This window comes from Callithrix jacchus, chromosome 17 (assembly GCF_049354715.1).
Source record: "Callithrix jacchus isolate 240 chromosome 17, calJac240_pri, whole genome shotgun sequence".
Classification (NCBI taxonomy): Eukaryota; Metazoa; Chordata; class Mammalia; order Primates; family Cebidae; genus Callithrix; species Callithrix jacchus.
In genome coordinates, this window is record NC_133518.1 from 49257661 (window position 1) to 49280768 (window position 23108).

The window sequence follows — 23108 nt, forward strand, 5'->3', positions numbered from 1 at the left end:
GGAGCACCCAGTGGTGACCTGCATGGGCTATAAGCAAGGTTCAGGTAGGGTACAGGGTATTTTAGCAGGTGCCTGTGTGGACAGCAGCCAACAGAGCCAGGAAGCCCTTCCTCTACAGCTTAACACTATGGGCCTACCTGTAACTCATACAGCACTTCTGCTAGCCCAGCAAAACAGGGGCTCAACTGGAAATGAACAGGAGTAAAAGGAAATTTAAAAAGCTGCATTTTCCTACCCAAGTGAGTTTGTGTTCAGATTGAGTTGTGCCCTGTGCATATTTGAAGGAACAGAAGCACTGGAGCAGGTTTCTTAAGTTTGTTTTCGTCTCCAATTCTTCTGACAGCTGGGGAGGCTGGTCCCTGCTTGGAGCAGCTCCCCCTCCCTCCCTCCATCTCCACTTCACAGCACTAATAATGATCATTATGACACACCAAATTTACATAATACACTTCTCAAAAGACACTCCATGAGGCTTTGTAGAAGCTCATCTCCATGATTATTAAAATGTCTCTGCCAGGTGGACCCGGAACAGGGGCAACTGAATCCCTGTGGCAGAGTTGGGAATCAGGGCACAGAAAGGTGCGGTGGTCTCTGCAAAGTCACACAGTTTCCCACCCTGATAGCAATAGCCTCAGATCTCAGCACATGGCCACCAGGCTGACTTAGGCTTTTGAAGGGCTCTGCTGCAGCTCTGGGGTTGGGCAGGAGTGGGATCCTCACTTGTAAAGCCAAGAAGCCACAAAAGCTCAAAGAATAATGCATTCCCCAGCCACAGCAAGATCATGTTGGAGGAGCAGGGAGCAGGCAGAGGATGGTGGTGAGGAAAACAGAGTACAGAATCAAATAAAAGAATCAAGCTTACTTCTGTGTTTTCCAAGGACTAACTTGTTGTGTTAACCCCATAAATACAGCCTAAGATGTCATATTAGTCATGATCACCTGCTCTAGGCCTGTAATTAAGTCTGCTTCTAAATAATGTTTTCCACACACTTTGTTGGACAGAATTTGCAGCAAGAGAAATCCATTTCTTTACATCTGCCCATTGTTGAGACAGAAGACTACAAAACCATAAACTACCCACTCGATATGATTAAGGGCAGTTTCTTTTCTGGCACAGAGAGCTCCTGATGATGGCATTACATTCTGTTGGGGGCTGAATAAAAGTGATTTGAACAGGTTTACATCTCCCTGGAGAGGAAGAGCGCACTCATTTGCATTTATAAAGCATATTGAGAGTTCTGGCAGAAAGTTATGGTGGAAGCACAATTAAATATTTACCATCATTTCTGCTCTCAAAAAGTGGCACAGGGACCAGCCCAGCTGGAAGTGCATGTGGTGCTGTCAGATCTGGAGATTTCTGCAGAGGACACGACTCTAGGACCCATACCTACCACCCTCTGGGGAGCACGGACTCAGTGCCCAAGGGGAGATCGCCAAGAAGGGCACATGCAGGGTGGAGAGAGTGCTGGTGTGGGCAGACCGGGTCCCAATTCCCACCTACACCTCCTAGAAGAGATATGACTTTGCTTGTGTCATACAACCTCCCCCGACCCTCCACCCTCCCTCTGTCTCTCTCCATCTCTCTCTCTCTGTCTGTGCCCCTCACCTGCAGGATAGGGCTAGTGCTAATTAGTAGGCAGGATTATGCAGGGAGAAGGGGAGACTGAGTGAAATTAAACACTGTGAAACATGCAGTATTTATATTACTATAACTTAATCACTCCAAGCTTCAGTCTCTTTAGCTATGACAAGAATTTGACATGGTATCTTCTATACAATATCAATAAAGTATCTATAAGAATCTAATTATGTTACACATCTAATGATATTTCATCTACTTTCTTATTTGCATTGTTGTAAAGATCAAGGGAATAACACATGTTGGGGATACAACAATGCATATAAATTGATGTATGCCCTAGAGAAATTCCTGGCTTAGTCTAGGGAAGGACAATAAGCAAAGTCATAACTGGCACCCTATTCGGGCTAAGCCTATGAGAAAAAGACCAGAAAAAGGAATGGGTATGATTCTTCTGTATGTGAGAAACAGGTGTGGCTGTCCCAATGGGGAGCATCAGGGAGACTCGCCCTTGTGTGTAGGCAAAGTGAAATGCTTGGGGTTTTCTGGAAAGGGGTGGGCAGTGGTGAGGAGGGAAGAAGAATGCAGTATGTCCCCTGCCTCTTGGGAAAAAAACAGGAGAGCGACTCCTAGAAGCAACAATGGGAGAGGCAAGGACAGGTTGAAGGGAATGAAGTAGGAGTCATCCCAAGCAGATGGGAGAGTGAGAAAACAGTGAGCAAAAGGAGAAGGGAGACTGAGAAGACAGAGGAGTCTCTGGCAAGGGTTGGCTTAACTTGCAGGAACCTGGGAAGGATGGGATGCATAAGAAACCTGGCATAGAGTCAGGAACTGTGGTGTGCACCTATAATCCCAGCCATTCAGGGGACACTGAGGTGGGACAGCTCTTGAACCAAGAGTTTGAGACCAACCTGAGCAACATAGCAAGATCCCATCTGAAAAAAAAAAAAAAAAAAGGCCTGACAGAGAGATCCCATATTCCCAGGGAACACCTCCCTGTGGAGGCTTCAGTATGGAAACCCTCAGGGCGTCCCCACCAACCAGCGGGGCCACCGCCTGGGGGTCCAGATAGTGGGGCCAGGTCTGAGCCTCCTGAGGAAGAAAAGGCAGCTATGGACTGGTCCTGCAGACAGTTTTTGTTTCTGTCTGGATTGGCACCTTTGGATATACTGACATTTGGGAAACATTAGACACCCATCATGTTGAAAGGGAAATAAACAAACCCTCTTTTTACAGCTTTGCCATGCTTTTCAGAGAGACATTAATCAGATATTCAGCTGAAATATTTACAGTGTCCCTCCATCATGGTAACAAAATACAACATATACTGACAGATGGAATAGCAGCTTCCAGGCCTTTTCTGAGCAGTGCCTTATGTGTATTTGATAAGGCAAATCCACAGACCTTTCAAGCAGGACAGGGCTAGTGCCACCAAGCAGTCATTTCCCTGTGTTACCCTCCACCGCCTACAGAACTCTTTAAGCCTGAAAGCCACACCATGGAATAGTTCAAGAACAAAGCTGCTATGATGTAAATGCAAGCAGCCGAGAGCTGGTCCCACTGCACAAAGGGCCCAGGGCGGTCCCAACTCCTCCCCTCCACCTCCATAGAGAATCCTTGCAAGAGGGCTGTAAGGTGGTAAAAAGGGGTTCAGGTATGCATTCAACAAATAATTTTTAGTAACTCCCATGGAAATGGGGGGAAGTGAGTGCTGTGAAAGCAGAGATGAACAGAAGAGAAAGACATCCCAGCCCTCAGGGAGCTTGAAGTCACACAGAAAACAAATTATTCCAATAACCATGCAAATAGATCTGCAGTGGCAGCCTCAGCGAATGGTAGGAGACGTACTCTTAGGAGCAATGTGAACACGGAATAAAATGACAGGCGTGGAGCCTACCAGGCAGCTGGAACTTCCTCCTTCTTTGCCCCAGCCCCTGGCCGTTGAAAGCACAGAGACCATGCCCATTCCCTTCACATATTTCTGTATGAGCAAACACACAAGCATGAGCGTGTGTGTGCGCGCACACACACACACACACACCTGCCCTAAGACAGTCCATACTGGCAAGAATAGGATATATTAAATAATACCTCCCAGTCCCAAATCCAGACTGTACTAGGTGCCAAGGGTATGCGTGGCCAGGTCCTCTGCCCTCCCCAGGGGACTCTAAGCTGCCCTCCAGACCTGGTCTGCATATTCTGTGCTGGCTGGAAGGCCACCCCTGTTGGCATGGAACTCCTGTATGATGCCCACATGGCTCCTCAGGGGATCTGCTGCCCTTGACCCTCAGCCCTTGCAACAGGGGCCCAGCATTAAAGGTGTTTAAGCACCAATCTCACTCCATGTCCGGACCTCCTGCTGCCTGTAGGCTCCACAGTCTCCCTGTAATCTTGTCCCTACCCATCTGAATTGGCCTCATGTTGCCTGCTGGCTTTGGATTTGGGGATGGGCTTGGTTGACTGTAACCTGTTAAGGGCACCAGGCTGTGTTCGATCATGACAGCCAAGAAGTTCAAAGAGAAAGGGTTCCAAGCAAACCTTCCACACCCCATCTCCCATGTGTCTACCCCCTAAATCTTCTCCCTACAGAAATTCTCCTCTTCTTCACACCAAACCCTTCCAAACTTCCCAGGAGCCCAGGTATGAAACTTTAGCAACATTTAGCTTTGATTCCTTCCTGTACTTTAGTCTTTTACCCAATCATTCACCATATTCAATGGTTCTTTATTCCTTTACAGCATCTTTCTTAGCTGTGTATTCCTTTTCATTCTCAGCACCCGATCTGAGCCCAGGCTTCATTCCTGCACATGAGGACCACCTCCTAACTGGTATCTCATCCAGGAGGCCTCATCTGAGTTTTTTTTTATGCAGCTGGCAACTTCAGTTCTGACAGTGTCAATAGTTCCACTTTTTAAAAAGTAACATGGCCACACTAAAGAAAGGCTTATAGAATCTCAGGTCCTCTGACCATTCAGTAATTTCACTCCCAAGAATTTGTCCAAAGAAAGTAATTTCAGAAGAAAACAAAAAGCCCTATATCATGAAGCTGTTCATTGCATCATTATCTAGACTATGAGAAAAACTGGAACCAGCCCATCCATAGCGGGAGGAAGTATGGGATAGCACAGCCACATGCCTGGAATGTTAGGAGGACAATGTAGCAGTGAGCAGAATGTGAGCAGTGAAACATGAAGCAGGAAGCAGAACTGTGTGAACCAACAGATGCAACTCAGGAGACAGTGTTTCAACCTAGTGAAACAGCAACTATGTACAGAAACTAGAAAGTGAGATGCAACAGCTGCTGGGTGGGGGATGTTGGTTTACAGATGAGCTTCCTAATTATTACTATGCTGCTTTATGCCACACAAATTCAGAAATAAAAATGTAACCAATTTTCAGAAAATGACTCTTTCATCACCTCTCATTCCTCTGCTTTATGATTTTCAGTCTCTCCACTAACTCCAAGATATGCCACAAGTGCCTGGCCTTCAAGAGCTTTCTGATCTAACCCCACCTCTTCCAAATTGCCCTTCAGTTCCCTAAAGGAAGCCCTTTCCTCCAGTGCCCCATTTCTGCTCACGTTGTTCCTCCGGCCTGGACTGTCTCCCCTGCCTCCCCTCAAAACACCTGAAAGACTCCACCTAGTCCTATCCATGGAGGTCTTCCTTCCTCTACAGAACTCGTACTGTTTGAATGGTTGGTTTTAGCTATCACTTAATATATCTGAGTATATTCAAAGTACCTTCAGAGCACAGAGCTATGACTTCTGTCCCACAGAGCTTGGTCAGATGCCCTCATACAATATAAATGTTCAGTAAACCCTGAAGATCTGGGTTCAAACCCCAGCTCTCCAAAACTGATGAGCAAATCAAGTCAGGATGAGTGTCAAAGCCCTAATGTGCAACACAGGGAGAGGCTTCTCTTGCTTCCTGCCCTGAGCCAACAGATCCATGCCCAGGAAGACACTCTGTTTTTTTAAGAACACTCATTTGACTAACATTTACTTATTTTCTTTGCCAAGTATAAAATGCTAGGCAAATGGAAGCTCTCATTGTGTAAGTCTCCACTGATTGATGTGTGGTAATGGCCAGTGAGGAAGAGAAGAAACAAGCCTGAGGAAACTGAAGGAGCCAACCCAACCCATCTGCTGAATGACTGACTGACTGCGTTTGAACAGGGATGTAAATTATAAAACAAAAGGTGAAATTTGCTCTTTTATATTTTTATTTTACTTTAGGTTCTGGGGTACATGTGCACGTCATGCAGGGCTGTTGCATAGGTGCATACATAACTAGGTGGTTTGCTGCCTCTATTCCCCCTTCATCTATATCCGGCACTTCTCCCCATGTTATCCCTCCCCACTCTCCCCACCTATAATGTCCCTCCCCTAGCCCCCCCACTACCACCCTCCGTGTGTGGTGCTCCTCTCCCTGAGTCCACATGTTCTCATTGTTCAGCACCTGCCTATGAGTGAGAACATGTGGTGTTTGGTTTTCTGTTCTTTTGTCAGTTCACTGAGAATGAAGGTTTCCAGATTCACCCAAGTAGCTACAAAGGATAAGAACTCATCATTTTTTGTGGCTGCGTAGTATTACATGGTGTGTATGTGCCACATTTTCTTCGTCCAGTCTATCATTGATAGGCATTTGCGCTGGTTTCAGGTCTTTGCTATTGTACGCAGGGCTGCAATGAACATACGTGTACATGTGTCTTTATAACAGAACGATTTATAGTTCTTTGGGCATATACCCAGTAATGGAATTGCTGGGTCAAATGGAATTTCTAGATCCTTGAGGAATCGCCACACTGTCTTCCACAATGGTTGAATTAATTTACACTCCCACTAACAGTGTAAGAGTGTTCCTATTTCTCCACATCCTCTCCAGCATCTGTTGTCTCCGGATTTTTTTAATGATCACCATTCAAACTGGCATAAGATGATACCTCAATGTGGTTTTGATTTGCATTTCTCTAATGACCAGTGATGATGAACATTTTTTCATATGTTTGTTGGCCTCATATATGTCTTCTTTTGAAAAGTGTCTGTTCATATCCTTTGCCCACTTTTGAATGGGTTTGTTTTTTTCTTGTATATCTGTTTTAGTTCTTTGTAGATTCTGGATATTAGCCCTTTGTCAGATGCGTGGGTTGCAAAAATTTTTTCCCATTCTGTTGGTTGTCAGTTCACTCTAATGATTTTTTCTTTTGCTGTACAGAAGTTTAATTAGACCCCATTTGTCTATGTTGGAAATTTGTTCTTTTAAAGGACATACAGATCAGCACAGTCCTCCCCACTACATCCTCCTCCTCCTGTTTCTTTTATGTTCCAAGGTGCAATTAATTACGGTAACTAGAAAGAAGCCACAGCTTAGATGGGTCACAACATAAAAATGTGCCTGAAGGAGTTGGGACGGGCTGTAGATTAGGTCTTGGTTCACACGTGCATATCCCACGAGCAAGCAGGAAGGCCCAAAGGCATTTCTCTCCCTCCAAAGCTCTTCCAAGACAGAGTTCCAGAGAAGTAGGACAGAGCATGGGGACATGGGAAGGTCTGCTCAATGTACGGAGCTGTGTATGGCTGGGAATCAGCTTCAGAAGGTCTGCCCTCCCTGCCCAGCCCAGCTTGGCACTTGGTACATGGCTTTTGACTATTGTTCTCCCCTCTGGTTCAGAGGGTTTCTTCTGGCTCTTAGTTCTCAAGGTAGTATCTGAGAAACATGACAAGAAACTAGAGGGGACCTCCAGATCTAGGATGGACTTTCTGCCTCTGGAATCCCCAGGTCTGGCACAGTCTTACAGTGGCTTAGCAGTGTGTATGCTTGTACTGTGTGAGTGCTTTTTATTATTAATAAAATTCAGAACTTACTTTAGAAGTTATATTAGTTTCATAGGACTGCTGTAACAGAGTACCACAACCTGAGTGACTTAAAACAACAGAGATGTATTGTCTCACTGCTCAGAAGGCAAAACATCCCAAATCAAGATGCTGTCAGGGCTATATTTCCTCTGAACCTGTAGGAGAGGATCTTTACTGGCAAATTCTTGCTTCTATTGGTTTTCCTAGGATCTCTGGTGGTCCTTGGCTTGCAGATGCCAATTCTAATCTGCCTACCTTGTCTCATGTTGCTCTCCCTGTCTGTCTTTACATGGCATGATTATTTTACAAAGATGCCAGTCATGGGATGAGGGGTCCATCATACTCTACTATGACTTCCTCTTAACTATTGACATCTGCAGTAATCCTGTTTCCAAATAAGCCCACATTGTGAGGTACTGGGGGTCAGGACCTCAACATATCTTTCTTGTGGCAGTTGCAATTCAGCCCATTACAGGAGGGTTAGGACACTGGGAAATAGGGCTGTTGGGTTTCTGCCAACAAATACTAGGGCCTCTGCTGGGAGCTTGGGGGACATAGACACAGCATGGCCAGGTGCATCCTCCAAAGACATCCATCTAGCAGGTGAGTGATGGTTTCTATTTGCTCCTTAAGGCCCACTCTCTACCCTTCTCTTCCCTGCCCTAGGCAGAGGGAGGCATCCACTGGGCTCCTTCACCAGCAAGAGCCTGCAGGACATGGGGAGTGAGACATACCTGCCTGCTGAGGGGGAGAGGCTGGTGGGCCTCTACTACAGCTGTAGCCCTTGCCTAGTTCTAGGAAGATGGCTCCCTCCCCATGTCCTTCAAGCCTAGGTGTGGTAAAAGCCCCTGCTGCTGCAAATCCCTGAGTGCTTTGTCATCCTTGTCACCTGTCTTTAACTCTGCACAACCTTTGTAAACAGATCTTCATTAATCTCCCCTCAATCACCTCTTTCCACTGTGCCATCTATTTCTGCCAGACCCCTGATGATGCTCAAGACATAAATTAGTAGCCCATGGAGGGTAGCCCCCATGTCTCCAACAACCCTCCCGCTAGAGTCCTGCAGTGCCCAACACAAGGCGGCAGCTACGTGCCAGGGTAGCCAAGTCCTGACCACAGTGGACTTGGATCTGACAGCCTTGGGTGTGAGTTTCAGCTTTATTGCTCTCTGGTTCTGTGACCTTGAACAAATTACTCAGACAACTAAGGCTCATGTTCAGCCATCCACTAAATGAGGATAATAATGTCCACTTCACAAGGCATTTGTGGGAAGTCAGTAAAATATTATTTACCAAGCACTTATTGCAGCCTCTGACAAGTGGTAGTTGGTCTGCAAAGAGCAGTCACTGTTACGTTTCTATGTTTGGTCCCGAAGTGGGAGCAGAACCTCGCACAAACCCAAGTCTCTTAGTTACATCTCATGAGATGGGGCTGGCCACTGAGTCTCCAATCCTACTGCTCACTCTGAAGGGTGGACTTTGATTCCACTGGGCCCTGGCAGCCTAGCTCCATACCCACCCTTCAGCTTCAGTTCATTGAGAAACCCAACTTAGCTGTCCAGTCACATTCTAATTTCTCCTCAGTCAACCCCTGCATAACCACAAATGTGGGCACTCGATGCAGCCTCCACCTCCCCACATACACCCTGCAGGAGGGCATCTGGGACGGGCTTCTCTTTAGCTAGAGGCCACTCTATGTGGCCACAACTGGGTCTAAGGCAACACAGATCACCAAGAAGGAGCCCAAATAGCTACACCATCACCAACTGCCACCAATATACACTGAGACATGGAACTGCACTGGGCTTTTTTGAAGAGCCTTTCTCTCCATGCCCAGCACACATGCAGAGCACAAGAGACTGGTGTTGAAGGGGCTCCAACCACTGGCTCTGGATGAACAGGGCCACATTCCAAACACAGTGCTCCCAGCATGGCCGTCCTCACCCCTGCCCTCAATCCCTGGATGAAAGTGGGCTCTCCAGCCCTGGTATTGGTCGGTGGTTTGGAAGTTAAGGACCACCCCCCTCAACATAGAGCATTTCCTTTTGCAAGCAAATGAAAACTTAAGACAATAGTCTTTGCTTGCATGTAAAGCCCTTGGGAAGAGTGTGAGAAAGCAGCTCAATTATCCCTTTGAGTTTTCCCAAAGTCAGGGCTGGTGCTTCAGAACAGGAGCAGCGGTGACATACCAGATAACATACTGCTCATCTCCTGATGTGTTGGGCCTAGCAGGTTTGCTCTTTACAGGAAAATAATTTTGATGGTATTCTTGCCCGATGTTGGATGAAAGCTCAGTGCTGGGCCTGCTCTCAGGAGACTATTCTCATGAAAGGCTGGCACCCAGGACTCTGAGCTCCCCCCTGCCATACCTCCCATGCCCCTGCAGCCTCCACTACCTCTGTGTGCTCCCCAGCACTGAGGATGTTCTGGGCCTCCCCACCCTTAGCACAACTTGCGTCTCCACATGGTTCACTGATGGACAGAGAGAACTGTGGATGCAAGGGCTGACACTGCTCTCCAACAGAGGCAAAGTCCTGAGCCAGTGAGACCAAACACAGGAACAAGGAACATGGAAGACCAAAAGCCTTTCATTTGGGATACCGAAGTCCCAACAGCCACAGTCCTTTTGCCTTATTTTCCTCCTGTCTCAGCTCCTTTTTCCATTCTGATATCAGGAAATATCAAATCCTATAAGATGGCAGACACCCTTTCATGCCCACATATGCCCTTTCCTATGTCTGCAAATATACCACAGCCAGAGAACCAAGAAGAAAACTGAGTCTTACCACCATGGCTGGGGACCCTAAGACCTCTCTAGCATCAAACTGTAGGTAGGAGCCAAACTGGCCAGACCATGGCAGTGGGCACAGACGGGAGGCTGCAGAGGCTGCCCTCTGGCCCAGGCATGGTGCTGGGCAGCCCTACCCACTCCCAGGCCATCAGGCCTCAGGGGGCATTTAATCAGACCTGTAGGCAGGCTTTTATCCAAGCTTTACCTTCTCCTGACTCAGATTCCTTCCTGACACAGAGCACACCCTTCTGTCAGTCCAGTAGCAAAGAGAGAGAGGCAGAGTCCAGGAGAACAGAGCTACACAGGCATGCCAGGGTCCAGAAACAGCCTTTAAATCAATGCCCCAGCATGCTGATGGTGCGGGCTGGCCATAACACTGCTATTCAGTGCTACACCTATTTGCATTTTTGTGGTGAGAGTCAGTCTCCTATTAAAATTTAGGAGACTGGCATTTTCCAGTCTTCCAGCACCATGAATTCTAAGGAAGATTAAATCTGTTTGCCCCAGCCACTCTGACAGACCAATGAGTTTGTGCCAATGGCACATGGGTAAGAACCGTGCATAACAAACCTGCTGCCTCCTGCTCTTTGTGGGTGCGATGAGAGAAGGCCTCTCACTTCATGGGGGATGCAGGCACCCAGGGGGCATCAATCACCCTGGAGAAGAGCAGGGAGGAGAGCCTGCACGCCCATGCAAAATGACTCTCTGCAGCCCTAATGAAGGCCGGCGATGGATGGTGGCCCAGGCTCGTTAATCAGAAGGAATACGCTGCCGTCTGCCTCTCCCTGCCAGGCCCTCCTGGGCCCTCAGTTCTGATTGATCTGTGGCACAGTAATTCTCAGATGGCACAGGCACTGAGCTATGCCCTTAAGGTCCCTGCATGCACCGACAGCAGCTCCAGAGAGCCAGGAGCCCTGGGTGGGATGGCTGTTGGGGGCCTTGGGGATGTGCCAGTGAGGAGAAACCAGTCAGGAAGGAAGAAGTGGGGGCTGGCCCAGAAGGCTCTCAAGTTCTCCTGGACACATCCCAGACCAGACTGGTGCTACTGAGACTCCAAAGGCCATGCCACCGTGCAGCTACCCCCTGGGTAACTAACACTGGCTGCTATATCAGCCATTCTCAGTGTTGCTCTGCAGCGGCTGCTGCCCCATGGCTACCACACCCCTCACATACAGTCTTCATGGCCTACTTCACTGCCTCCTCTCCAGTCAAGACCTCAGCCCCTCTTCAGAGAGCCAGGCTGGCCTGCTGCAGCCCCCAGACTCCTACCCAGGAGTCTTCCTTCAGACAGAAGCTGATCTCTTCATGCTCTGACACCCCACCACATCCCTCCAGCCCTCTAAAACCCCACCATCATCCTTCTCATCCCTCTGGGAAGTCTGCCTAACCACCCAGCCTTGCACGAACACCCCTACCCAGCTCTTCATAGCTTGCATTCTGTGTTGCCTTCTCTGTGGTCTCCTGCTCCATTTCCCTGCAGGCTCTGAGAGAACAGTGCCAAGATCCTCACTCTCACCCATGGGCTGCCACACCTTACAGGGCACCTTGCACTCAGAGATGCCCTGTCCACCACATCCACTGATGGCCAACGGGCCTTTCCTGCTGCATGATTCAGGCCCACGACTTCAAAGGCTGCAGGATGCAAAGTGGAGGCCTGGTCCCTTTTCCTCCAGGTGGCCTCCCCAAAAACTTAAGCCAATGAGTCTGTCCCATCCCTGAACTCTATACAGTCTCGCCATTCAATGCAGGTCTCAAACACTCCACTTTTTATCCATCTCTCTCTGTTCCATGGGATTGTGAAGTGCTTGCAACAGCCTTTCTGTCGCGATTCTCACCCTGTCCTGTTGTACCACAGACCACTGTCAATTCTACAGGAGGTCAAGGGGAGGGTGGTGCTGGAATCAATGGACCACCAAGAACCGACCCATGAAAGGAGCCTACAGCACATTCTTGGCTGTGAGACCATAGTTCTGACCTCCTCTAGCTGTGCAGTTGTCAGGGGTCAATGGGAAGATGCCCAATGTCCCTCCAGGGCTGCCCCCTCTGACTCTGCAGATGCACCCACCTGCAGGAATGAACCTTTTGCCATTCTACCCCTCCTTGCCAGGGAATGTATGTCCAGCCCTGTCTGTCACTCATCCTTCTAAGGTCTCTATTATCACTAAGATATCTGGAGAGTACTCTGGGAAGACTTCTATTTGTGTTTCACAATCAATAGCACTGACTGGCTCCTGGCATTCAGCATGTCCTGAGATTCCAAATTTCACAACGCCATCAATGTCCTTCTCACAAGCCTCACAGAACTCTTGCAGTGAATGCCTCCTTGCAGAAATAAATGTCTTTGGAGGGATGTGAAGGTCCAGGTAGAGCTCCCATGCTGGCCTTAGGGTGCCCTTATGGTTTTCCACAGTGGGGCGGCAAACAGGCACAACGGCCTTAGAGTCCTCCTGCCCTCCTTCTCTGCTGTGGTCTACCCATCATAGCAGGAAGGGAGGGCTAGGGGAAGTCCTGGGCCTCAAAACTCCCAGGGCTGGAGCTCTCACACTCACAAAGCTACTTGCAGCCTTAGGGACTAGATACCTTCCACATCACAATCCAGATGCCCCAGGCCTTAGGATGCACTCTTAGCTACACTGCAGACATTTTATGGAATCATTCCCTTAACAAGCAGCTAAAGTGAGAAGAAAAAAGAGAGGCCTTACATATTAGTTTGTCAGAGGGAATGCACTAGGAGGCAGCTGAGCACACTGTGCAGGCCTGGACCTCTCTCTGCTCGATCTTCCTGGGGTTGGCTGATCACTCTAGGCCCTTCTGGACTGAAGTCTTTGGCTTGTACCTGAGTGGAAGTTTAAGTGCTGATCCTGGTTTCCTAACATTGGGCAGTCAGGGGCAATCTGGAAGTCACCTCTTCCTCTAGTAATGCTGGAAACTCAAGGAGAGAGTCATTTGTCCACCTGGCTTTGCATTCTCCCTGTGGAGGTGGGGGCGAAGGTTTCCTTGAGGGGCTATGGCCTCGAGACTCCCCGACCATTTCCTGGGGCCAAAAGAGCAGACACCAGGAAAAATGACACCAGCAGTTCTCTTCCTTCTGAACTAAGAAAAGACCAAGTCAGTAGCTTCAGGATCTGGAGGTTTGCTCTGTGTCTTTCAGCTTGGACATGATGGACAAGCTGCTCATTTCATCTGCTCATTCACAGCACTGCCTGCTCTCCAAATGCAGTGGGAGATGGGCCCTAAGTCTGGGCCTGGCTCTCACTTCAGAACCTCTCAAGGTTTGAAAGGCTCCAGAGGCGTGGTACTCTCCTCAACCCCAAGCTCGATCCTTTACCACAGCACCCTCCCCAGATGGCCATGTAGCCTCCACTTGCTCACCTCTGAAGATGAGGCACTCCTACCTTCCCAGGGAGACACGTTCTTGTTAGCTGGTTCTAACTTTCAGAAGGCTGGCTCCTTTGGATTCCCTTTCCTTGGCCCTTGCTGTATTCCTGAAAGGCCCCCCAAGGAATCAACTGCTCCCCTTTCTCCATGGAAGCCCTTCAGATTATGAGATGCCAGGACCTCCTGAGCATTCTGTTTCCTACCCACCACACTCTTGGGTCCATCAGCTTTTCTTCCAGCCCCCACCATTTTGTGCGTACTGCTCTCTGATGGGTCAGCACCCACCACCGAGCTGTATATGCTCCACATGGTCTGCTCAGCCCAGAGGAAAGGGGGCTGTCACCTTTCTGGTGGGCACATCCTACCTCTGTTGACAAATTCCAGCACCACAGCAACTGTCTGAGGAGTCCCATGGCACCATCAGGCTCACTTCATCTCTCTGTCTGTTCCTTTATGAATTTTACTGAGCATCCTACAGTTTCTCCAGAGAAATATGGCTCTGCAGAATCCATGTGCAGGACCTGAAGGACTCTAACAAGAAGCTCCTCTTCCATGCTGTAGGTGCCTGTCCTCATTGCCCTCACCTCCCTTCTCCTTCTATTCCCCCTCCTCATCTCTCTTTTCTTCTCACTCCTCATGCCTGCTCCCTCCTTATTTCCCACTCTCCTCTCTCCTCCCTCTTTGTGCTGTTGTCGCTGCTTAACAGGGTGCTTCTGGAATGAATAGTGTTTTCAGCTCTGGCCAGGAATACATCAGGCCTTTCCCAGCCCTGCCCCTGTCCTCACCACACTGGTGGAGCTCTGCAGAGAGTTGGACCAGACAATGGGCCAGTGGGTTCACTTGGGAACTCACAAAAGTCCCATTGCCCTCCACACAGCAAAGAGTGACAGGCACAGGGAACAAATTCCCTTCCCTGCAGGCTGCCTGCATGGGACACTGTGGGGGCACAGGGCCCCTGGAAGTATGGCTGGAGCCCTAAGCCCTCGGCCCAAGACAGCCTATGGAGAGGGCCAGCCCCTCTATCACTCAGAACTCACAGAGCTGCAGAGTCACAGAGGCTTGGCATGGCCCCACCCTTGCATTTGCTGAGAATGTGAGCATTGCCATGCTGACACACTGAAGCTTCTAGATGCATACCCACACCATGTGTTTGGGGTCTGAGAGAAAAGGGTTTGCAAAAAGGAAGATAAGACATACTGCTCACTGCACTGCACTGTGGGCTTTCTAAGGGCAGGAACTATTCCCAGGCAAGGGCTGGACACAAAGCACATGCCCATCAGTGACAGACTCAGCAAGGGAAGATGACGGACATAAGACCCTAGCCTGACCACCAGCTCTGGTCTGCAGCACCTCAAAGGTGGAAGCTTGGAAATTTCTGATCTCTAACACTGCACCAGAAGGACTCTGGATTTAAGAACAGGAACATGTTGGAGGCCTGGAGAGGGGAGGTCACGTTCTAGCAGGCTGGAGAGGGGAGTACATGTGGGGCAAACACAGGAATAGACAATTATCCCTCACTTCCGAAATGCAATCACTCAGTGACATCTACTGTGGTCATGGCCGAAGACTTTACTGAATTTTTAAATTAATAAAGCCAAGTTCTACTCTTTCTTGTAAGATGTCTATTCTCTTCATCTTTTTTTTTTTTTTTTTTTAAGATTTCCATCACCAGTACTGGCTGGCTTTCTTGGTGGGGCAGGGTGGGGCATCAGTCACTTTTCCCCCACCTCATGGGAGCTGATCTAATGTATGTAATGCAACGATGATAACTGGCAAACAGCAAAACATTTGCATCCCTCCTGGCAGGTACCTTGGTGCCCGTGAGTCAAATGTACATCTCACCAAAATGACATGGAACTTCACTCTACAACGTTCCAAACTGTGTTAATTCTGGTCATGGCCAGAGACAACTGAGCTGTGTTTTCTTCATGTTTCACCAAGAATTTTGGGCCCACCTGCCCTTCCTTTAGAAAAAATGATGCAAAGCTTTACCTACCAGCAGAAGAAAACACACACCTACTTCCTTTAGTGGACCCCTACCTAGCCAGTCATGGCGACACTAAGAGAGCACTGGAGTTGAAGTCAAAAGACAAAGGTTCCAATCTAAGCTGTGTGAATAAGGGCAGTGTGGCAATGGGTAACCCACACAACCTCTCTGAGCCCCAGCTTTTTCATCAGTAGCATGGGTGTGATATATCTGTTTCCCAAGTTAATTTGAAGATCAAGTGAAATGCTTTTTGTGAGGTGTTCAGCACTGCACCTGGCCCATAATAATCAATTATCAATGTCAATTATCATTATTTCTAAACAGTTGGATTCACACATATGCTTTTTATAAATAGCCCTTGTCTAGTTGTTAGAGTTTATAAACTATTCTCACAGGTATTATATCTTATCTTAGAAGACCATTAAGAGACAGGCATTGGCCCTACTGCTTGAGATCTCATTACACAAATTGAACATAACACCATCAGTTGAATGGGGGCTCAACTTGCATTCTCTAGACCTCTGGGGTGATAGCCTCTGGGCTGCAGAGCAGCACAGGCCTAGGTCCAGTCCTTCAGCCCACCCCAGGAGCACATTCTCTGAGAGGGCCTTAGTCTACCACTGGCCCACTGGCTGCTCTGATATGTGTTATGATGGTCTGCTCTGGCGTTTGGCAAACTTTATATTTTAGGCTTTGTGAGCCATAAGGTCTCTGTTGCAGCTTCTCAATTCTGCCATTGCCAGTACTTCATGTAAGCAAACTACAGGCTGGATTTGGCCCGTGAACTATAATTTTCTCACCACTAGATAGTGAAGGGCTGTGGTCTGGACAAACATGCTAGAAGAATTTGATCAGTGATATTTAAAATGTGTCTTTTCATGTCTGATCAATTAATTTGTTATTTTATTGTACAATTAAAATAAAAAACTCTTATAGCTATCAGCTTACCTATAAACTTCCACAAAAGTTTGTATGACCTCTAGAATACCAGAAAATCACAACAGGGACCCTGAGGACACTCAATGAACAAAAATAAAATTAAATGAAATTTATATTACTAAGTCATGTAAGTAAAGTGTACCTACAGAAGATGACTGGCCTAATTCTGGTCTATGATGCTGTCCTCTTGGGCTAAATGGTTTCAACCAAATTCAAAAGGGAATTTGAGTCCTTCCAAAAGGGTACAAAGGGAAACAGAATAAACATGGGGAGCACAAGCCTCATTTGCTGCTAATGAATTTGCAGAGGAATGTGTATAATTAGTGTGTTTGTCAGCTGGGGTTCTGTAGACTTGGCACATCAATAGGATCGCATCACCATGGGAGCCCTCAGAAGGGCCATGGGCCCTGGGCTCTGGGAAGAGTCTCCTCTGATCTTATGGAAACCACCAATCAGAGGCATGATAAAGGAGATCAGTCAAGAGAAAATGGAATACTGCAAAACCAGGTGGCAGAGGAGTGAAACTAGCAGATGGGCAAAGGGGGCTTCAGAAGGGAAGCCAACAGCAAGATGCTCAATCAAAACAGGCCAAGGACCTCCTGGGAGTCATGGGGAAATGGCAAGGCTCTGTCTAGCTTTCACAGCTTAGAGGGCAGTTGGGAGGAAATGTCCGCAGCAAGGCCCCTGGTCACCACCATGGGGAAGCATAAGCCTAGAGTCAGTCCAGGTTTGGCCAGACCTCAGCACAGGAAAAGGGGAAGCCAGACATGTGGTACACTCCACAGGCCACACTAACCAGCCCCTGTAAAACCACCTCACCACTGACGGGTAAACCACATGTGCTTCCCAAAGCAGAATGCTTGCCCTGCCTATGGTTGGCAATGCTGGGCAGTCAAGAATCCCCAGAATAACAGGAGGGATGCCTGACGTTGTAGAAAGTAACAAGAGAAGTGTGTGGAAGGTGAGGCAGGCAGTGGCTGCAGTAGGCGGAATCCACGATCAGTTTTGTAGGCCAGCAGCATATGCAGACTCATGGAGATAAGGTGTGGGCTTCAGAGAGAGGCTCCTGGGGCCCCCTCAGCCAGCACTTTGGATAGCTCCAAAGAGGAAAGTGGAGGAAGGCTGATCCCCAGTGGCTGTCCAACCTTCACTACCTGCAACTTACAAGAGTATTCTAAAGAAACCCTACACTGGAGGTGGGTCCTGATGCAGCTATTGGAGAGTGAAGCAGGCCCCTTACCCACAACCACCACCACTCCCCACATGACCTGAGGGGCTGCCTCATGGTGACCAGTGCTGTCGAATCACGCCTCATTTCTTTTTTCTTACAGTTTCAGCTCCTGTAGAGATCATTTGTCTCTCTAAGTGCAGTCCTGTGACTGGGGACTCTGCCGCCTGGTGCAAAGGCCTCTCCCCCAAAAGGCCCCTGGTTAAAGCAGAGAAGTGAAAGAGCTAGGCATAGCAGATCCAAACAAGAACATTTTCTCAAAAACAGATCTCTTTCACCAACTAAGCTTGAGCAAATTGCATAAACACTATATTTAGACACTTCGAAGCAATGTTTAAAGTTTGTGTATCCTAAATGACAGTCAGCTGTCTTCCCTGACTATCTGTGATCAACCATAGAATTCACTTCCTCGTCCCATACTTGGGATCGCCAAGAGACTAGCTACTCAGTGTGTGTGCCAAAATCTCTCAGCCATAGCCCCTTGGTGAAGAGGTACTTTCCCAGCTATGAACTTTTCCCCATGCACAACCAAACCATCCGCTGGCTCAGCAAGTGTAAAGCCCCAACAACTGTGGGTTGTTGCTTCTGAGAAATGTCCACCCCCGTGGTGCTCACCTGCCTTCCCCCACCACTGACCACAGACCACAGTATGCACTGGCCTAGGCTGACACCCGCTTGCAGGCACCCCTCCACCACCCTAGCAGCTGCCTGCTTTCACACGCTGCCTCAGAGAGATGAAAGCGACTATGTCCCTTAAACAGAAGAGAATATTTTGAACAGAGAATTAACAGCAAATTAAACTGGTTTCACTGTACTCATTCATGCGCAAAATTAGTGTGGGAGTTAAACCGAGAAAAACCAAACAGACAATGTGTTGCAATAATCAGAGGGCAGAATCCAGCCCCAGAAAGAAATGATCACTCAGAGGAGAAAAGCTCGGGAGCTACAGGCTCCTAATTGGGCAAAAGTGCTACCTCTTCTCTCACCTGGAGCCGGCCTCCTTTCCAAGACTGGGGGGGATCCAAAAGAGCGTGGAGGTCTCTTCAACTCCCCTAGGCCAGCAGCAGCCAGCCCCATGACAGGTAAGCACACCCTCCTGAAAAGGCCCCCAGTGCTTGCCTGCTCCCTGTGCAGCTCCTTGCATGGCCACTGCACGATCAATGAAAAACATTACAGCAACAACCAATTACGGCCTAAAATGCCTGCAGGCTTTTTCCTTCATGGGCACATCTGGCTGTGGTGGGGTCAAGGTGAAACTCCTCTCCTGTGAATTCACTGGGGCCCAGAATTAGCAACAATGGAACAATAACCAGCTTTAGAACACCAAACAATGTTTAATAACCTCACAAGTCTTTCCTTCCAACTCTGCCTGGTTAATCTATTGTCTAATTCTTATCTTTGCTAGGTACTCAAGTCCCTCCCTTTACCATGGCCCCATCATTCCCATCCCTAGAATAAAACCTGGTCCAGACACACACAGTCCAGGCTGGGTGGAAGGGAAGTGTATTTGAGCAGACAGTGAGAGGACTCCAAACCTCCAGCCCCAAGGACCTTCTGAGAAGGTGATTCTCAGAAAGGGCAGCAGTGATCCCATGCAAATTCATGTTAATGACAAGTGATGCTGCTAAAAGCGCCAGTACTCACTGTGCACGTCAGCACATCCCAGGCCTTGAGGCAAGCTGAGGCCTCTTTCTCTCCTGGGCACACTGCTGAAGAGGCCAGAGAGGCTGGACGTAAAGAGTCAGCCTCTCTCACTCCACACACTCACCCTTGTTTTGTCAGCACCAGTAGAAGCTACCAGAAAGCTGCAGGGGTGCCTGGAGTACAGGAGCCCAGACTGGAACCCTGAGCAGGCCCTCAGAGCCTCGATCCTTCCAAAGACTTCCAAATAAGCTCTTTGTTGTCCCCAGCTTGGCATGGAGCCACCCAGAGCTCCAACTGGAGTGCCCACACTTTTATTTTGATTTATTTTTAACACACCAAATAAGATGAGGGAAAACATAAGTTTTAGCAGTACTGAATCTACAAACAGGCCCTAGTACCCTCAGCTTGGGCCACAGTCAGGGCCATGTGTCCTGAAAAGCCTGCATGGGCAACCTGAGGAAGGGTGGCCAGGGTACCCTAACTCTACAGTCATTATCAGCACAGAATTTTGTAGTTTACAGATGCCTGGTGAAGAGCATTTCCAGGCCACATGATCTGGTTTAGACTAAACTAATGCATACAGAGATGGAATAAGTGGCTTTCAAAGATTCCTGCAAAAGATACTCAAGTCAAACCACTCTGACATCATAAAGCATAAATAAAGCCCAAGAGCCTGAGGCTGCTGACACTCACCCTGCTCCCAGTAATAGCTCTTCATCAGCCACACAAAGAGCTAAAAACTGGGATAATCTAATCAGATATGACAAGAAATTGGCAAAAATATCAAATAATCAAGAAGGCTCTATGGAATACAGTTGTACATCCACTATCATTCACAATGAAACTTACCCTGAGTGTATATTCTGCCTTGCTGTTCCAGCTAATGAGATTAAGAAGCCATTTTAATCATAGCAAGATCTTTTAAAATATTATTTCATCTTTATCTGAATTTTTAATATTTTCTTTTATTGCATATATTAAAATGCACAAAATACATTAGCAGAGTAGCACATGCACACATTCACTACATACATAAATATAAAAAAAGTATTGGGTGAATGTTGGTCTGGGATCCCGGAGTTTTGGAGAGCACTTCCCATCTCAGTGGGTGGCACCTTCCTCCTGCTAGTGATTCAAGCCAAAAACCTGTACACCCTCCTGGACTCCTGGCTCCCCTCTCTCATCTGCTTTATCACTTCTTCTCTGTGCTTCCTCTCTGAATACCTCCAATAATTCCATCTATCTCCATACCCACTGACATTGCCCCCATAGAGCCACAGCCCCCTCTCTCCTACTATGCACCTGCATTAGCCCCTAACTGCTGTCTCATCCCTTTCTTGCACTTCCCACATTCACTCTTCATTTCACAGAAAGGTTAGGCTTCTAGAAATGCAAACCTGATTATATCTGTCCCTTATGCAAAAGATTTCAATAGCTTCCCATGGATCTCAGAGAAAAGTCCAAGCTCCCTTTCCCTCCTTCTCCACATTGTCATTGTCATCAGCATCACAAATAACAAGTATTACTCCTTTTCTATTGGCCAGACACTGGTGCTGAATAGGTCATATCCACAACCCCCTCCCACCTTTTTTTTTTTTTTTTTTTTTTTTTGAGGCAGTCTTGCTCCATCACCAGGCTGGAGTGCAGTGGTGCCATCTTGGTTCACTGCAACCTCCACCTCCTGGGTTCAACCAATTCCCCTGCCTCAGCCTCCTGAGTAGCTGGGACTACAGGTGCACACCATCATGCCCAGCTAATTTTTGTATTTTAGTAGAGACGGGGTTTCACCATGGTCAGGATGGTCTCGATCTCCTGACCTCATGATCTGCCCACCTTGGCCTCCCAAAGTGCTGGGATTGCAGGCGTGAGCCACCGCGCCCGGCCCACGACCCCTTTAAGAGGTAGTTACAGGTATTATGTTCACTTTACAGATGAGGATAAAGAGACTAAGAGAGCAGCCCACATTTTTGCAGCTCCGTTCTGTCTCTGCTTCCTGCAGTGCTACCTGGCCACCTACACAGCTCCTCAGAACTGCCCCCAGTTCCACCCTATCGTCTTATGCCCAAGGTGCACCCACAGCTTCCTTTGCCTTGACCACCACCATTCCTTTCCCCTGGATGACTCTCTTGCCCTGTTGGCTGTAGCTTAGAGGCTGCACTCAGTGAGATGCCTTTCCCATATGGGCCACCAGTGGCTGCCAAGCCAGCAGGTGAGAAGCCTGTGGGGTAACCAGATCAGGCCTGCCCAAGCCTCCGGGTGTAACTCTCAGTTTGCAGGATGTCCAGGGGACCAAGGAACATGCTACCCGACACCAGGGGATGCAATCAGCAAAACTCAGACTCTGGGAAATGCTACAAGGACATGTAGCCTGGTTTATCCAACAAATACATTTCATGAAAAAATAAGGGTGAAAGAGCATAAGGAGTGTTTAAAGAGACAAACTAACCATGTGTTACATGTAGATCTTGTTTGGATCCTGATTTAAATACACCAACTGTAAAACTTTTATGAGACACACAGGAAAACCTGAACACTGACTGGTATTTGATAACACTAAAAAATTAGTGTTAATGATTTCCGATATGATAATGACATTGTGGTTATGTTAAAGAAACAAAATATGTACATATTCATGTAAAAATCTTTACACTATGTTCAATAAAATTATAATAAGATTAAAAAATGAAAGCCTTTTTTAATTAATAAAAGTAGTTACACTTCCCAAGCCCCAAGTGTGAATTAAATTAGGTATTGTATGAATTATCAGAATCCTCTAACTTTTTCATCAGACCAGTCACCACACTTTCAACTAACAATTTCATTAACATCATTCTTTCCCATGCAATTGTATGCTGTGTGAGGACAGAAATGTGTCTATTGGTCCACTGAGAACTCCCAACACAATGCATGCAGACAACACCCTCCAACACACACCCATGTGTCCCTCACACCTACACATACCTGCACCAACACACAAATGCACACCACACACATGCACCCATATTCCTTCACACCTACACACACCTGTACCAATACACAAATGCACACCATGCACACACCCATGTCCCCCTCACACCTACAAACACCCATGCCCACACACAAATGCACACCACACACACTCGCTCTCATGTTTCCACGTGCTCTTTCCCATCTCTCTGCCAGGTCCACCTCCTCACTGGACCTCGTTAACCCAGGCAGGAGGGCAGGAGGAAGAGGCATCCTGATATCCTAGAGGCCTGAAGTCCATGTTACTTTAGATGTGTGCTTGAAATATCCTAATTTCTCAGGCCCAAGGTTCTGCCCCTCCACTGACCCTCCAAACTGCCCTACCCACCCACCACCAGTCTTATTCCTTGACTACCATTTTATTCTACTTCTTCCTGGTTCCAAGTCCTTGTTAGGGTATCCCTATTCAGCTACTACAAAAAAAAAAAAAAAAAAAAAAAAAAGAGCAGCCAGCAAGCCCAGGCACTGTGCTGGGACCACTGGGAGATCTGAAGATGTAAACGGTAAGATTCCTGATTCCAAGGCCCATGGCTTCTCAGTCAGGATGGTCTCCATGACAGTCACCATGTCTGAGCACCAACCACAGCCTTTACCTGCCATGACTCCCCAGCAGCCTATGAGGTAGGCTCTATTGTCACATTTCCATAGAAGGAGAAACTGAGGCTCAAGAATTCAAAGCCTCAGAATATATCACAACCAG

General features: G+C 47.8%; 1 protein-coding gene across 6 annotated transcripts in view; it reads right to left on the reverse strand.

The window, feature by feature from the left end:
• EPHB1 (EPH receptor B1) overlaps positions 1 to 23108 on the reverse strand; it is a 438054-nt gene that overhangs the window by 309670 nt on the left and 105276 nt on the right. For 2 of the 6 annotated variants that reach the window (XM_035277873.3, XM_078354178.1), the window contains exon 1: positions 236 to 396. The exons of the other annotated variants lie outside the window; for them this stretch is intronic. The gene's annotated coding sequence lies outside the window, so the exon portion shown is untranslated. Of the gene's footprint in view, positions 1 to 235; positions 397 to 23108 lie in introns of those variants that run through there. 6 annotated transcript variants of the gene reach the window in all.